The sequence below is a fragment of the Lissotriton helveticus genome, chromosome 1_1 (assembly GCF_964261635.1).
Source record: "Lissotriton helveticus chromosome 1_1, aLisHel1.1, whole genome shotgun sequence".
In the NCBI taxonomy this organism is placed as follows: Eukaryota; Metazoa; Chordata; class Amphibia; order Caudata; family Salamandridae; genus Lissotriton; species Lissotriton helveticus.
Window position 1 is genome coordinate 318020713 of NC_136057.1, and position 17849 is coordinate 318038561.

A 17849-nucleotide genomic window follows, 5' to 3' on the forward strand; every position below is an offset into this window, starting at 1 on the left:
AAGTTAAAATATGTCTTACATATTGAAGAATGAGTGGATGTATAAGTGTCTGGATGAAGGATTTAGTAGGTGCATGACTGACTGTATAAGTGAGTGATTAAATGTGTCTCACTGAGTGCATGGGTTAGTGACTAAACTGTTTTAAATTGTGCATCATTGTGTCTGTTGTTCTGTAATCTGATGCATGTGTTGATCATTAGCTATATGACTAACTATATGGGTTATTGATTGGTTGCCCAAGTATTTGTATGGGAGACTGAGTGTGTGTGTGGGTGTCTGGGAGGTGTATGACTCTGTGCATAGATGTGTGAGCAGTTGATTCACTAGATGTATGGGTTCAAAAGTGCATGTGGAAACAGCTGTATGGGCGGTTGACTGTGTGCATGAGTGTATTGGTGAGTGAATGGATATCTCAGTGCTACATGTCAAAGTAAGTACATATGTAAAACACAGTACATGTGAGAGTTGACATATATAAATAACTGTGCATAAGAGCCAGTGAATGTGTGAGTGGCTGTATGGATCATTGTGAACTTGTATCAGGGATTGTATAACAGAGTAAATATGTGTTAGTATATGTTTCAATAAGTAAGGTGTGTATAACTATATAGTTGAGGAAATGGAGGTGTGATTGATTCTTTGCAAGACTGACTAGGTGTGTGAGTAACTCCATGGATGAGTGACAGTCTGTGAGTGTCTGTTTACACTGAGTGTATCTAAGGTTATATAAGAGTCTGAAGAGGTTCATCGTATTATCACATGAATGATGTCATCAGTGATGTGATCAGTAATGTCAAATGAGATGTCATCAGTGATGTCATCAGTGATGTCATTTGAGATGTCATCAGTGATGTCATCAGTGATGTCACTGACCATGTCATGAATGATGTAATATGTGACATCATCAGCAGTGGATTGCGGGTGCGCGATATATAGTTAGTGCAACTAACTATATATGGAATTTCAATGGTTTTGTGTGAGTAAAATAAGGTTTTGTAAATGCTAATTCCTAACTATATATGGTCTATAACCTATGGTTTTTTCAGTGAATTTTCAAGGTTTTGTAAATGCTAATTCCTAACTATATATGGTCTATAACCTATGGTTTTTTCAGTGAATATATATATATATATATATATATATATATATATATATATATATACATACATACATATATATTTATATAGGCGTGTGTTTTTATTTTCACATTAATAAATGTTAACCAAAGAAAAAAATAAGGTAAAATAAATAATTTTATCAATTATGTTACACTACATATATGTATATATATTTATATAAATGCAAAAACATCTACATATATATATATATATATATATATGTGTGTTTATATAGATATATATATAAAGTATTCAACATTAGTGTAATCTATTTAGTTTACATTATATTAAATTTATATATTAAAATATTTAACATTTACTATTGTAAACTCTATTTATACTAAACAATCAATATTTTTGTATATTTTTTGATGATATTCGTGTCCACGATATTTTTCTTTCCATTATTTTTGTACTTACCATTATAAATATAGGGAAATAGTTTGGTAAACAATATTTGTAACATGATATTTGTGTCAAATGATATTTTTTACCTTAATATTGTGTCAGTGATCCAAAAGAGGATATGTGAGGAAGAATGGAGGCATCAGTGAAACGCTTGTGCAGGTATCTCAGTCCACGAGGTATACGTTGTTTACATGATGCTGAGCCAAGTAAAGGAGATGTGACCCTGGAACCTCCTCATTTCTGGTAAAGGTGAAGTTATCAATCATTTGTGTGGTAGTGTTACAAATGGGTGGACTCCATTTTGTTTATAAAATGGTGTGTGAAGAATGGATGGAATGGAACACGCACTAAAGCAGTCTTTGTTGAAAAGTATCTTCTAAGGGAATGTTTGTGTCTGTTCCTGTTTGTTGGTAATCATGAGTGAACAGCATATTTGTCTTCAATGTCTATTACTTGCAAGTTCCTTTTTTGAATTTAATTTGCATAGTGTTGGAGGAACTTCTGCTACTTGGATCGACTTGAAAGGTGCACTTTAAGTTCATGGCACGCCAGGCTTACATTTCCTTTTATTCCTTTATTGACATTTTGCGATAATAAACCACCTTACACATGCCTCTGTACACATTCAGTAACTTTAACCATAGCCTTCCCACCTTCTAAAAACTCCTTCCAATATGGCCGCCTGAATTCACATCAGGAACAAGGCCATTGCGCATGCTCGCGCATGCGCACCACTCCGGAATACTGAGTCATGAATAGACGCGGACATGCCTTACCGCACGTACCGGAGCTGGGGCAGACACTACATAAGCCACCAACTCCGGCACTTCATACACCAGCCGGGACCATGGGGGACCACAATTAAGTTTGCAGCGGATGACTCGTCTTCACCAAGTAAGGCCTTGTATGCTATCAAATGCAGCAACCACAGTGAGCCTATCTTTCCGATAGAGCTTACCGCAGCGCTGTTTACTTTTACTTTCAGGTTGGATCTGGGATGAGCCTTCTCCCCCGAACCCTAATTACTACCACAAACTCCTTAGCATTGTAACTATTGACTGTATTGGTGCGTGTTTTGAACCTTTATAAACTTGTGTATCACACCGCACTTTTCTCGTACATTTCTCCTACCAATGTCCCCATTTTTGGGTGCATAGAAACCTTATCAGTGCATGACCAAACAACAATGATGCACGCAGTGCGCCACGGACCGCTAGGCACTCACCCCGGTGGCCCACACGCACAATCTAGTGCCACAGCATCATTGTAAGGAACTGCAGGCAGTGCCCCGTGCCTTCACCTGTACAACCAGCACCTACAAATCCACAGGAGCGCAGCTTGAATCACGTTGCTCCCTCTTATTAACCAATGCAGCATGCATCACAGTATCTACGCATGCCTCGATCTGCATGAGCAAATACACTAGTCACTGTAGTGGCCTTCCCCGAGGACAACTACATAACTATGACATAACCATTCAGATTGCATATTATGTTGCGAAATCCTATATGTTTTGTTTTGTCTTCTTCTTTCCCACAGGAATTTTTTGCTCTTTGAAAGTGTCTGTGAGTACGCTGACATTTTTCTAACCACACACCTTAGCCCGTGTGTAGGTACCACACTGGTTTTTCACGTGGCAACTTTCACTTTTCGCCACTCACTTATCACCTTTTTGGTCCTGTAGAAAGCCTTGTTAATCACACAGCGGGGGCTGAAACATGTAACCGCCACACATAAGCCAACTTAAAGGTAATTACTCCTTAAATAGTTGCACCACACATATTTTAACCATATCCTGAGCCGCCAAAATTAAAAAATAAAGGCAAGGATTCTCAGAGGTATTTTTAACTGTAGACTATCACATCACATAACACTTACGCACCAACACCAGCTCCGCTGTAATCAGGCATCGTAGCACAACCGGGTGGCATTCGGCCGCCCGGTTTGGACCCCAATAATGAAGCATGACACCAACTAGGTTGGTGTGTGAGGGGTCTTTTAACAACACCTAATGGATCCAAGCTCATGCCACAAACAGTAACCAAAGTAATAACATACACATAGTGGGCCCATCCACATTGTTTAAGTATAGTATCCTTTTGGGAAACAGGACGCACCCCAAAACCCTTGCTCTCCCGTTGATTTTATGCAGTGCACAGCTGTGAGAGCTACCATTTCTTTACACTATCCAGTGCACCAATACCAAGCTACATCATGCCAGAAAATCAAGGCTGGGTTTCACCCGAGATGATGTTAACAGCATCTTAGCCAACCCCCCCACTTATGGCAGATTTCAACGTGGCAACATCAATTGCCCAAACAGCGGACTGGAAAAGCCTGAATGAGAAAAAAAGCAACCACATAAGAACTATTCTCCACAGGGTCACCCTCACGGAATATTTGAGAAATAACACTGCCCTGAGAGGACTCATAGTCACGAATGCCCCACGCATCTTCTTGGATGACGAGACCTTCCGCAAAGACTGGGCACAAATAGCATGGAGATGTACTAGCCATTGGATCATTCTCATAATCCAAACAGCCAAACGCCTCTCTGAGGCCATCCTCATTGAAATCCAGGTCACTGAAACACACTTCAAGGCCACTCTCACCTCCTACAAAAAAAGACTGGACAAGACCAATAAGGAAATCAATGAGTACAAAGAACACCTGACACAAAGCAAAATTATCAAGTTTCAGAAAGATCTCAAAAAAATTCCTATTTGAAAACGTACCCCTATGCAGACACAGACTATAAAGCCCCAGGAGGAGCAACACATCAGGGGGGGTCTTCGGATGAAGACTCATCAGGAAGCAGCAACTCTAGCACAAGCAGCTACAGAAGAAAGCAACAAGGAAGAGGAAGGAACCCTGGATGGCAACAACCATGGACACCAGCCCCACCAGGACTGAATATGCATTACCCTGGCCAATACCCTCCCATTCACCCACCATATAAATATGGCTGGAACATGCCGTTTGGACCCCCACCTCCACCCCCCTACTTAAACCAGAACCAGCAGTTTCCTTTTTTAGGGGGAGGCCCATGAGGCAGAGGGAGAAGATGCCGAGGGAACCAAGTCCACTGGGGAGAAGACCAGTACGAGGGAGCTCTAACGAGGAGCAAATCCAAAGACCAGCAACCAGGCTCCATCACGAGATAAGCTTGGTCACCAACCTCTCGTCCCATATCCTGACACCAACAGAACAGGTTGTCCTAGAGAAGGGACTCGGGTTCGTGCCTGAGGCCAGACTGGACAAATTTCATCTACAGTGTGAGCTAGCGACATTCTTTCGGAAATTGAAACTGAAAGCCTTCTTTGAAAACTCTCCATCTCAACCTACCCCTGAAACTGAAGGGGACACACAATTCAGAGTCAAATCTACCTTTATGCCGCCCCCCACTGCGATTCCCCGGAGATAGCAGTATACGAACAAGTGATATTTAAAGACATCGAAGAGCTCAACGAGGACAGTACTTTCCAGGACACCAGCACAGCAGAACGAGCAGCCATACAATCACTCAGATCCAACCACTCCATTGTCATCAAACCTGCCGACAAAGGTGGAGGAACGGTTATCATGAACAAAGAAGACTACCAACGAGAGTGCATAAGACTTCTCAGTGACACAAAAAACAATGAAAAACTTACCCAAGACCCAAGTAACAACCTAAGATCACGCATCAACTACCTAGTAGAAGAAGCAGAAACCACAGGACTGCTAACGCCCGGAGAAGCCAAACAAAACAACACCTCCTGGGCGTCCTATTTTATCCGGCATTGGTTCCCTACTACAGCCTCTGCCGCATTACTGTGGCTTCTTTCTCCAACCCATGGTCAAGACCACAAACATCTGTCTACATTACACAAAGTACCTTCTCAGACTTCTCAATGGTCTGACATACAACCCAGAAACATCGTTTCTAGTAAGCCTTGAAGTGGAGAGCCTCTACACGAGCATCCCAGAAGATGACACCCTGAGAGTCCTTGAGATAGCCCTGGAGAAAACTGATTGGCAATACCATACACCCACAAAATTCATCTGGGATTGCACAAAACTCGCATTAAAAGACAATTTCTTTGAATTTGAGGGCCAACTGTACCTCCAGAAGTACGGCACTTCAATGGGGAGCGTTTTCGCCCCCAGTATAGCAGGCCTGTACGTACACCACTTTGAGACAAAATACATCTTTTCAAACAATGTATCACGGATCCCAGAAATAAAATTCTACAAACGCTACATAGGCGATATCTTACTCATCTCGGAAGACAACACAGAGTCACCCAAAACATTCTGCCAATGGCTCAACACCTGCGACCAAAACCTCAAATTTACGTACAGCTTTGACCCCCGAAAAACAACATTTCTGGACCTTGACATTGGGGTTGAGAATGGCCATCTCAAAAGCAAAACACATTTTAAACCCACCGCACGTAACTCACTGTTACACGTCTCCAGCTTCCACCCAAGGCCCCTGAGGGAGAACCTTCCCTATGGACAATACCTGCGGCTAAGGAGAAACTGCAGCAACCTGACGGATTTCAAGGAACAAGCCAAAGACCTGAGCAACAAACTCAGGGATCGTGGATACGCCAGACGGTTCACGGACAAAGCGGAAAAACGAGCAAGAAACCAAAAACACGGAGAGCTGATCGAAACACATCCACGTGAAGCCACACCTATACCTCTGACGTGTGTCACCACCTTCAACACGGTCTCCAACCAAGTCTCTAACATAATAAAGAAGCACTAGAAAATCCTCGGGACAGAAAACCTCAAATGGGACCCACCCCTTCTTTCCCACAAAAAAGCCAAGTCCATCAAAGATGCCATCGTCTCCACTAGACCTATACCATCACAGAAATGAGGGAACACAGTCTTGAATGCCTGGGGCCTTCCGAAAGTCACAGGCCACTTTGCATGTGGCAATTACAGCGTATGCCACCTGACCACAACCACCAAAACACTACACCTAGAGCCTGGCAAGACGTGGGAGTTGCGAAACCACACTAATTGCAACACTGCACATGTGATATACCGCATTGTGTGTCCCTGTAACCTAACCTACATCAGGATGACAAACAGAAAAGAAAAGACCCGAATATGTGAGCATCGGAGCTCCATAAGATGCAAAAATAACACAACTAAAATGAACAACCATTTCCTGGAAGCTAGACACACACCCAACGAAATGAGTTGGGTCATCATTGAAGCCCTGGACCCCAACATGCCTAACATTCAACAACAATTACTACTCAAGGAACAAAGATGGATTTACCCTCTTTCCAGCCACAAAATTGGCTTAAACGACAATATCCCTTGGAACAGTCTCAATAGGCAATAACAAAAAGGACTAGCGTAATTGCCAACACTTGAATACAACCGTTAGCGTCCCCAGCACTCTTCCCCAAATAAGAGCTGCCAAATGATGGACACTCACGCCGATTATGTGACCCACAGTGCCCATAGGATTTATCCTGAGCTGTTTCATTCATACAAGAGACCAACACCTAGCATCCACAACTGTCACACTGGTAACCTCATATCACTTGGGCTGCACAACATTGACAAGCTCTATGGTGGTCACCGTCACCACTGATGCTAAACTACAACTCGAGAGATCCTGAATAAATGCTCTTCGTGTGACCAACTAGTAGCTATCCAGAACACATGGCACATTAGGTGCCCATGCCTCTGTTGCCCATGTGTTTGATAATATCTCAGTATTCACATACCATTTACAAGTGCAACTGCGCAGGCACATCTAGTACAGGGCACGCCAGGCTTACTATTTCTTTCATTGCCTTCGTGAAATAAAAAAACACCTGACTCTTGCCCGTGGACATATTCAGTGATAATGTTATTCACACACTGTTTACAGTGCACTTTGCAGGCGCATACCTGTTCATGGCACGCCAGGCTTATGTTTCCTTTTATTCCTTTACTCCCATTTTGCGATAATAAACTACCTTACACGTGCCCGTGTACACATTCAGTGACTTTAACCATAGCCTTCCCACCTTCTGAAAACCCCTTCCAGTATGGCCGTCTGAATTCACATCAGGAAGAAAGGCCATTGCGCATGCTCGCGCATGCGCACCACTCCGGAATACTGAGTCATGATTAGACACGGACATGCCTTCCCGCACATACCGAATATGGGGCAGACACTCCATAAGTCACCAACACCTGCACTTCATGCACGAGGCGGGTCCACGGGGTACCACAATTAGGTTTCCACCAGATGACTCGTCTTCACCAAGTAAGGCCTTGTATGCTATCAAATGCAGCAACCACAGTGAGCCTATCTTTCCGATAGAGCTTACCGCCGCGCTGTTTACTTTTACTTTCCGGTTGGATCTGGGATGAGCCTCCTCCCCCGAGCCCCGATTACTGCCACAAACTTCTTAGCATTGTAACTATTGATTGTATTGGTACATGTTTTTAACCTTTATAAACTTGTGTATCACACTGCACTGTTCTCGTACATTTCTCGTAACAATGTCCCCATTATCGGGCCATTTTTGGGTGCATATTATATAAACCTTATCAGTGCATGACCAAACCACAATGATGCACGCAGTGCGCCCCGGAATGCTAGGCACTCACCCCGGTGGCCCACACGCACGATCTAGTGCCACAGACATCATTGTAAGAAATTGCACGCATCGCCCCGCGCCTTCACCTGTACAACCAGCGCCTACAAATCCACAGGGGTACAAAAGGGGGTGGTGATGGACGGAGCATCTGAACCAATCAAACACTCACACCCAGTCAAAAGATCTGGGTTTAATCCATCACTGTTCTTTAGCCCACTCTGCCACCCCAGTTCAGACATGGCCATATGCAAATCAGTCTGAGCCTGTGCCTCATTGGAACAGTCCAGCCCGAACTGCCAAGCCATGCCTTCCCTGGACCGGAAACAAGCTTACTAGGACCGGTTTCTGGCATTCCAGCCGTCTTCAGTCAGGCTTGCTTGAATCCAGTGGCAAAGTGAGCAAGGGACTCACGTCTGAGCATACCCTGCCAACTTATGGCGAACAAAGCGGTACACAGGAGCGCAGCTTGAATCACGTTGCTCCCTCTTTTTAACCAATGCAGCATGCATCAGAGTGTCTACGCATCCCGTGATCTGCGTGAGCAAATACACTAGTCACTGTAGTGGCCTTCCCCGAGGAGAATTACATAACTATGACTAACCATTAAGATTGCATAATATGTTGTGAAATCCTGTATGTTTTGTTTTGTCTTCTTCTTTCCCACAGGACTTTTTTGCTATTTTAAAGTTTCTGTGAGTACGCTGACATTTTTCTAACCACACACCTTAGCACGTGTGTAGGTACCACACTGGTTTTTCACGTGGGTGGCAACTTTTACCTTTCGCCACTCAGTTATCACCTTTTTGGTCTTGAAGAAAGCCCGATTAATCACACAGCGGGGCTGAAACATGTAGACGCCACCCATAAGCCAAACACAAGCCAACTTAAAGGTAATTACTCCTTAAATAGTTGCACCACACATATTTTAACCATATCCTGAGCCGCCAACATTAAAAAATAAAGGCAAGGATTCTCAGAGGTATTTTTAACTGTAGAATATCACATCACATCACACATACGCACCAACACCAGCTCTGCTGTAATTAGGCGTCGTAGAACAACCGGGGGCATTCGGCTGCCCGGTTGGGACCCCATGATGAAGCATGACACCAACTAGGTTGGTGTGTGAGGGTTCTTTTACCAACACCTAATGGGTCCAAATTCATGCCACAAACAGTGACCAAAGTCATTACATACACATAGTGGGCCCGTCCACATTGTTTAAGTATAGTGAGCTTTTGGGGAACAGGACACGCCCTAAAACACTCGCTCTCCCATTGATTTTTCTAGCTGTGCTGATAGTCAGCCAATAAGCAGTCCACAAGCTGATTGTCATCTGTTGGAACAAGACTTTCAAAAATCTCCTTGAGCATTTTACTCCTCACCTCTTCATACCATGAGCGGATTGTCATGATCAGATGTAGCGTGTCTCCACCTCTGGGTTAATACATTGGCTGAACTCCAATGACTGTGTTGTTTCACTTGTTTCCAAGATGTCGGCTATTGCAACCATAATAAATACCCTCCCTGTTCCGGTGTCTCCTGGTTTACTAAGGGGTCAATTACGATGTCGTCTGGAAGGGCATCCAAGATCCTTTCGGAGTCGTACATTGCGGCCGACTCATACTCGATTCTATTTACCCGAGCTACACATTACGATCCCCAAAACCCATTACTTACCGACCGACTCGGTTTCTCTGAATCCGACTGGAAGTTCCTAATGAGAAGCCCTTGGTAACGCAGAATGGAGCAGTTCAGAGCCACTTCCGAGTCTGAATCAGACCGCCCAGTTACAATGCGTACTTCCTATGTGCTGAATCGGTTGAACCAACCAACACGTCAGACAGTCGGAAGGGGAGTATTCCAGCTCCGAATCACATCACAACACAATTCCTGGGACCGAGATTGTGCAGCTATGCATTCCATTGTGCATGTCATCCCTCTACTCTACATCTACAATGAATACTACAAGCCCAATCGAAGTGATAGTCGCAGACGGTAAGTTAGACACCTACAGAATAACTCAACCCACAAAACACAATACAAGAAAAAGCAAGGGTGCAACTAAAGTCAAATTCATTTGGGGGGAATGCTTCCAGTAATGTAGAGGCAATTTCCGGGGGGGGGGTAATACTTCCAATGTAAAGACAATTGGGGACATGGGGGCTAATTCTCCCAGCAATGTTGAGACAATTGAGGGGATTGGCGGGTTAACACTCCCAGCAATGTTGAGCCAAATTGGGGAGGCTAATATTTCCAGCAATGTAAAGCCAAATGGGGTGTGGGGGGGCTAATACTCCCAGCAACGTAGAGCCAATTGGGGGTGTGGGGGCTAATACTCCCAACAATGTTAATCCAAATTGGGGGTTAGGGGTTAATACTCTTAGCAATATAAAGCCAATTGGGGGGTGGGGGGCTAATACTCGCAGCAATGTTGAGCTAAAATGGGGTGTAGGAGGCTACTACACCCAGCAATGTTGAGCCAAATTGGGGTCTAGGGGGGTAATACTCCCAGCAATGTAAAGCCAATTGGGTGTGTGGGGGCTAATTCACCAAGAAATGTTGAGCCAATTGGGGTCTGGGGGCTAATATTCCCACCGATGTAGAGCCAATTGGGGGGAGGGCTAAAACTCCCAGTAATGTAAAGCCAATAGGGGGTGTGGGGGCTAATACTCCAAGCAATGTTAAGCCAAATTGGGGCTCAGGGGGCTAATACTCCCAGCAATGGATAGCCAATTGGGTGTGTAGGGGGCTAATACTTCCAGCAATGTAAGGCCAATTGGGGGGTTTGAGGGGCTAATACTCCCAGCAATGTGTCCTTGAATAATATAACAGGTGTTCATGAAAAGTGCCTCAATACCCCTGGGTAGAGTACAAACTGCAGAAAACAGCAAAAAACAAAGCCTAAATTTGGTTACTTGGCAGGAAAGGCATTCTCACACTGTGTTAACAAATGTAAGTGTCAACTTTAAGGAATGGGCAGAGTGGAGATGCTGGTGCTCTATGGGCTGTTGAAAAACCAACAAAACCTCATCATATAGTAAATGGTCCCTCAAAAACCTGTGCAACAGTCGGGTTCTGCTGCGCAAAGACCACAGACCAGCCACCCACAGGAGCTGAAGAGCTGTCTGTGTGTGTGGGGGAAGCTGTCTCAGCCTGAGCTAACAAACACCAAGATGGGGGGCTGAAGCCCATTGAGCCCTATGGGCGTTGAGTTCTTTTAGAAAGTGTTCTGTATAGGCTTGGATTGGGAATCCAGGCACTTGTGCATTGGTCGATGGGCCGGTGCACCACCGTCACCTGTGGGCCGGTATGTTTGGGGCCTATGTAAATAACCCCAAGAGACTGACTTACTTCCGCAGTCCCCACCAGGTAACTGCAATATTGTGCCTGTATCTTGTCCGCTCCCCAGCTGTGTTGTATATTGAGGCTGGGGGCCAGCCTTTGGAGCATACTCACCTTGGTGCCCTGCCTCGCGTGCCCTGACAGAAACAGTGTTATCTCCCTCACCCGCCCATCAGTGTCAGGTCACGGCAGGTGCAGGGAGGTTGAGTTGTATATAGGAGCCTCGCAGGGAAGCAAGTTTCATTTGGCCAGTCTAACCTGCCCCTGAAGAGCAGCAGTGTGCTTTTTGAAACTGCCCTTGCCAGGGAAATGCACAGAGGCTACAATGTGTAGGACTCATAATATATATGTGTTCCATAGCTAGTGAGCAGGTGGCAGGGGGTCATTCTTCATCTGTTCAAACACATCAATAAATGTGCTCCTCTTGCATGTCTGATCAAATCCCATGGGTTTGAATTGGTGTCATACGCTGATGACACCCAAATTATTGTATCAATCGCTAGCAACGATCCAAAAATAGCACACTAATTCAAGGAGTGTATAAGATGTGTTAGCATATTGATGGCCGAGAACTGTCTCAAACTAAACTCAGACAAAACCTAGGTACTTCTCTTCGGAAAAGTTACCTCCTTTTGGTCCCCAGAATGGTGGCCAGCGGAGCTTGGGACCCTCCCAATACCAGTTAATAAGGCAAAAAATCTCAGAGTCATCGTAGACATCACCCTTACTTTCCAACACCACGTAAACAAACTCACTGCTTCCATCAACTACATCCTGAAAATCCTTAAGAAGATACTGCCCTTTATACCAATAGGATTGCAGAAAACAGTAGTAGCAGCCCTAGTGTTGTCCAAGCTCGACTATTGTAATGGATTACTAGTTGGAGCAAACAAATCAGTAATAACAAAATTACAGGTTATCCGGCTAGACTGCTCTTTGGTCTGTCCAAATATTCATCGGCCAAACAGGCCATTAATACACTGCACTGGCTGCTGATCGAGAAGTGAATTAGGTTTAAAGCACTGTGTGTCGCTTTCAAGGCCCTACAGAACTCAGGTCCCGAGTACATAATTAAACAATTTTAATGGTATTTACCAGCCCGCGCACTCCGCTCGGCTTCCCTAAAGCAGGTGAGGGTACCATCCCCCTGCCTCCAGATGTGGGGTGGCAAAAGCTTCTCCAATATCACCTCTAGATGGTGGAACAAATTACCTTTTCATTTAAGAAAACTCCACCGATCTTTTATCCTTCAAGAAAGGACTGAAAGCGAGGCTTTACACAGTGTAATGGGGTACACAGTGGTTCCTACACGCAGTGTTCCGCGGACTACCTTAATAAGCGCCTAGACGCCTCCGGGTAACAGAGCGCTATATAAATAAATAAATAAATAAGATCCACAGTCTCCAAAATCCATCCATGAAGTGCAGGCTGTGGTTTACATGCCGATGCGCAGAATCAGTGTCTGTCGCTCTCCTCCTGTTTCCCATCTCAGCAATCATTGTGCCTTGTGCCAAGAAATGGACCCCTGCAATGCCAGGATCTCACTGCAAACGGACAAAGGTAATGTGCTCCCGGACCCTGAATAGGTCCCACACTGAGCTCAATCCTGTGTCTCTCCATGCGCTCGGTCCTTCCCAACAATTCTTCTATAGAAATGAGCCAAGATGTGCTGAATAAGAGACAGAGTGTACGGGAACATGTCCTTCATTAGCCACAGGCCCAATACCCCAAATGCACACTTTCACCAGGCTGTCAGCTCCTCAGGGGGAGCTGTGCCTCAGGGAGTAACATTGATCCCGCAATGTCATGTGAACTGCATTTTGAGAACATGCTCACTGCCTACCAAACAAACTTAAGACTACCCATTTCAGTGGTCCTGCCACAAAACGTTACTTTTAAAATGCACAGCCTTGACAGCTTTTGCTTTGGCTTATGCAGCCTACACTGAGCCACACTTATCATGACACTATTGCAGATCAACACTCGCAGCATGGTGTCAAAGTGCCTGGAGTTGGCACCAGGCACAGCCACTGCGAGGTGATGGCAAAAAAAACAAGATGCAGGGGAGCATTACTTCCTTAGGAAGTGAAACATAGCCGTGCCATGTAACTGGAAGATTGTTTATGAAAACCATCTGTGGGCGTAATGAGGATATGGCCCTGCTAAGATTCACACAATGAGATACTTTGCATCATCACAGTTACAGATACATATGTACCAAGAAACAGCAAGGTAACGCATCATACTCAGCCCATCCACCCTCAGTTCTTGTGGTGGATAATCCACACAAAGGTCATAAATACAACACATGGCCCAGTTAACACAACCTCCAAACACCCTGAAAATCTGATTGTCTCACAAATATCTGGAACTACCTTGCAGATAGACTGAATATAGAGCAGTATGTCGACATGGATACTACATGTACTTCATCGCACAGTGGAACTCACCATCATTAACACCCCAGAAAACGTTGCTGTGCTACCGGCTACATTGTCAGAGCAAAGAGAAGTAGGGAAAGGGGACAGCCCTGAAGAGTTCCCCATCCTAAAAGAGGGGGACACTTTACTTGGGCACTTAGCTTGGAATCAAAAACACGTGTGTAGTTGCAGCCACCCTGCCATGTCCCTGTTTGACAGAATGGCAAACAGGTACACTCAATCAACAGGATTGTATGCTTTTACCCAATTCTTACGCCATGCAGGCTACATAGGGACACCTCCCATGGACCAGCCACAGCACACTATTATGCATAAGAATGTTAAGCATTGTGATTGCTCAGGGATAGAATCCTTTTGGACACCATGCACTATGTGCCGTTGGTGTACCAGCAGGTGTGGTGCTACTACTTTACTGAGGATTAAAAATTCCTACAAACATGGTTAAAGGAGTGTGTGGCCATAGGCTCAGCTAGGTCACTGTTGGGTTTTAACAATGTTCACTGAAGAAATTGCCACATGGATTGTAGGTCTCTCCAATCACTCAAGGTGGCCCAAGAGAGATACAGTCACCTGCGTTCAAGTACAAGCTCATATGCATCATCGAGATTGGGCGGGAGGTTTCTCCAACACATGAGTGGTCAAAGTGGCAGGGCACAGAATCACTCTGAGTGTTCCATGTACCAACAACAGGGTGTTGATCACTGCACGCACAGCCAGATAAACTTCAGGAAGATTCAATCCAGTTTGAAATCAGAAAACGTCTGCCATGCGTTCAGAGTAGGGGGAATGTATAGGCCACAACAATAAACTGTGAAGGATTCATGAATGGTTGCCTGACTAGTGTGCATCTGTGGAAGATGATCCATAATCAGCAACATCAGCTTTGTTGTTGTCAAGCAACAGAGAGGGCAGGACACAAGTTGCCCTGACTTATCCCATTCTGTGTTCATCAAAGCTTGTCATGTTGCAAAGTAAAAGCAACCCAGTTGCTCAATCGGATGGGTGTGGCATGTTGGAGCAACTGTCAGCATGACTAACATCACAGCCTGCAACTGAACTACAGTCTATTGATGATATTGTGATGCCTCAGTCTACAGCAAAGGCCTGAGGATATTGGCCCAGACCACACAAATAGTCTCCCACATGACCAGAATAATTATGCAATGGAATTAATCCAGGAGAACACAGTGAGCACCTAAACCAATGTGTTAACCCAATCAACAAGAATAATTACAACAAATCTAAAAAATATACATTTTTTATTTTCATTTCTTTTATCAAATATATTCTCATAAATATACAAATCTATACATATTTTTCAACAGAATTAACTCACAAATCAGCACAAATAAAGAATATATTTAATCAAGTCAAAGAAACCCGGGAAGAGACAAACAGCAGCATCACAACAACCCATTCATACTTAACTCACACGAATCCAGTCAACATTCCCATACATAACATATCTGGGGAACACAATTACGAGATGACAAAGTAATTGGGATGGCCACAATGGCAGGATGTTCTCAAGGCAGTGGTCAGTTCTTTGATATTGGCCCAGACAACATACAAGTCCCCAAAACCAGCCACTCAGTAATGTTTTCTGTATTTCCCACTCCAACAACCTAGATGTTGTGTCCCAGTCACCAGTGAAATATTTGGGGACAAAATCCATCAGGAATTAGAAACATTCATGGCCAACAACAATGTAGGATACATTCACCATGTGTGGACTTGTAACACTGCAGACAACACCAAATCTGTAAGTGTATAGGCTCATCTTCTGAGAATGTCATTCACACCAATTCAGCATATAGCTCCTCAGGCTGCAGTGTGTGCTGCTAACAAATAATTCCATTCTGAATGTGTAGATTGTGTACTGCAGAGTAGTAGGAGTACTCATGAGTCTCAGGACGTAGGATCCACTGACAGTGTGGGAGTGACCAGTGCACAGCACAGTACATTGTGTAAGCTGACCTGCCACCACTGGAGAGGATGCTGGGGGTATGGGCAGGGGGGGCTTAACATGAGGCTTAAGGTCACAATTGACATAACCATCCTCAAGCCAGAGAATATGGGTACACCTTGTAAGGATGAGGGATATGTGCAGAATGAAGCTTGTTTGTCCACATTTGGTAATGAAACACTGCAACCTACAATTTTAAGGCTTCAAGGAGATTTTCCACAAAGACATATTGCCCTCAGGCTCTGAGCCACTTTTCAATGTGGTTGTTGGGACCTCGTATGGACCCATACAAGGGCTATCCTTGCCAAAACAGATTAAAGACGCAAAAAGATATCGACAATGCAAACACTTATGGACCTGGATGCAATGTTTCGGCGTCACATTTGTGTTTTGTGACAGTGCACTGTTTTTACATCTGCACAACCAATGATATCATTACAATGAGTCCATCTACCTTGGTTTCCCCATACCCCTGACATTCAAAGTCAGAATGCCATTAGTACCCATTTGTGTGTAGTCTACTGGATTCGTTTTTTGAGTAGTCTGTTCCAGGTGGCTCAACAACACACATCATTGACTTTTTACTTGGGGGGCTGTAGCCCTCTATGCAAGCGACTGCCATCCAAAGTTTCAGCATCATGACATTTCAATATAAGCAGTCACCACCTCCATCTTAGGGGTGTATCCAAGGGGAAGAATGATCAATCAGTGACAAGTACTACCTACAAAGGGTAACTCGCCACTCATGCCCACACACAACTCAGACAAGGTAAGGCTAGGTTGAGGCAAATTGTCCTGTGCGGACAATAGGTTTTAATTATGCCAGTGAACGCAAAGCGGCCATTCCAACAATCAATCATGAACATTCAGGGGCAGACAGCAAGCTGCAGCAAACACATACGACATCCTCATATTTCCTCTGCCAAATGTTTTTGCCTACTTACCTTCACATAATCTACACATCTACATTTCAACATTACCTCTTGGTTTCATATTCTCTATTTATGCGGGTATGCCTCATCTCACATCCACCTCAAATTACATGCTCATCTCTCCAAACTATCATAAATACACAAGCAAGTCATAAGCCCACTTGGTGCAGCTCTCTGGAAAAGCATGTGTGCCCCATAAACTTGCCTGGCCTTGTACTCAAACTCCTCCAAACCGAATCTCACACTGGCGCTTCCCTTCTTACATCCACACCTACATTCACAGCACCACTCATCACTATGTACTCAACACCTCTCACATACATGACATGTATACAATGTACTGTACTCATTACCTCCTCAGCAGAGATTAAACGTAACACGTCAAATAGACCACTCTCATCACCAGTTGCACCCTTAGTAATGTATTGGACTGCACTCATATCACAATGTGCATCATCTCAGCCCACTCTGACATGCGCACTTAACACATCACCACATCGCTCAACAAGACACTTACATTTCTCAATGAATATGTTCTCAGGCATTCGCATATCACCATTCACCCACCCTACTCTGCTTAAGTTCTACAGATAGTCATTTAAAAAACAAATACATCCACAGATTCAAACACAACATACATCAACTGGACAACACCTCACATTTCACCATACAGCACCCCAAATGTTACAACTGGTGTATACCATTGACACACCCTCATCCACTTTGTTACAAATGCCAAGTTTAACCTTGTCTCACTGTGGCCCTGTCACATCCACATCTGAATCCCATGCTCCATACCTCCATTGACTTCTGCACATTACCAACTACCGTTACTCAGTGACACTAACCTGTTACAGTCATCCCTCACCATAGTGCCACAAACTATAGCTCTCTTCTTCTGCCAGACTCCAACCTTGTCTAGCTGGTTCTACCACATCACATCTAGCGATTCCTAGCATACCTTGCACAGGATTTAACCAGTCTTGCAAGCTCACACACTCTGACTCACACCTCCGAATTTCAAACCACTCACTTTG

General features: G+C 44.3%; 1 protein-coding gene across 3 annotated transcripts in view; it reads left to right on the forward strand.

The window, feature by feature from the left end:
- Positions 1-2267: 2267 nt before the first annotated feature.
- The window catches only part of LOC144769478 (endogenous retrovirus group PABLB member 1 Env polyprotein-like), a 200681-nt gene continuing 185099 nt past the window's right edge, over positions 2268-17849 (forward strand). For 2 of the 3 annotated variants that reach the window (XM_078653605.1, XM_078653612.1), the window contains exon 1: positions 2273-2420. The gene's annotated coding sequence lies outside the window, so the exon portion shown is untranslated. Of the gene's footprint in view, positions 2421-17849 lie in introns of all 3 variants that reach the window. The other variant, XR_013598705.1, reaches the window with a different exon arrangement.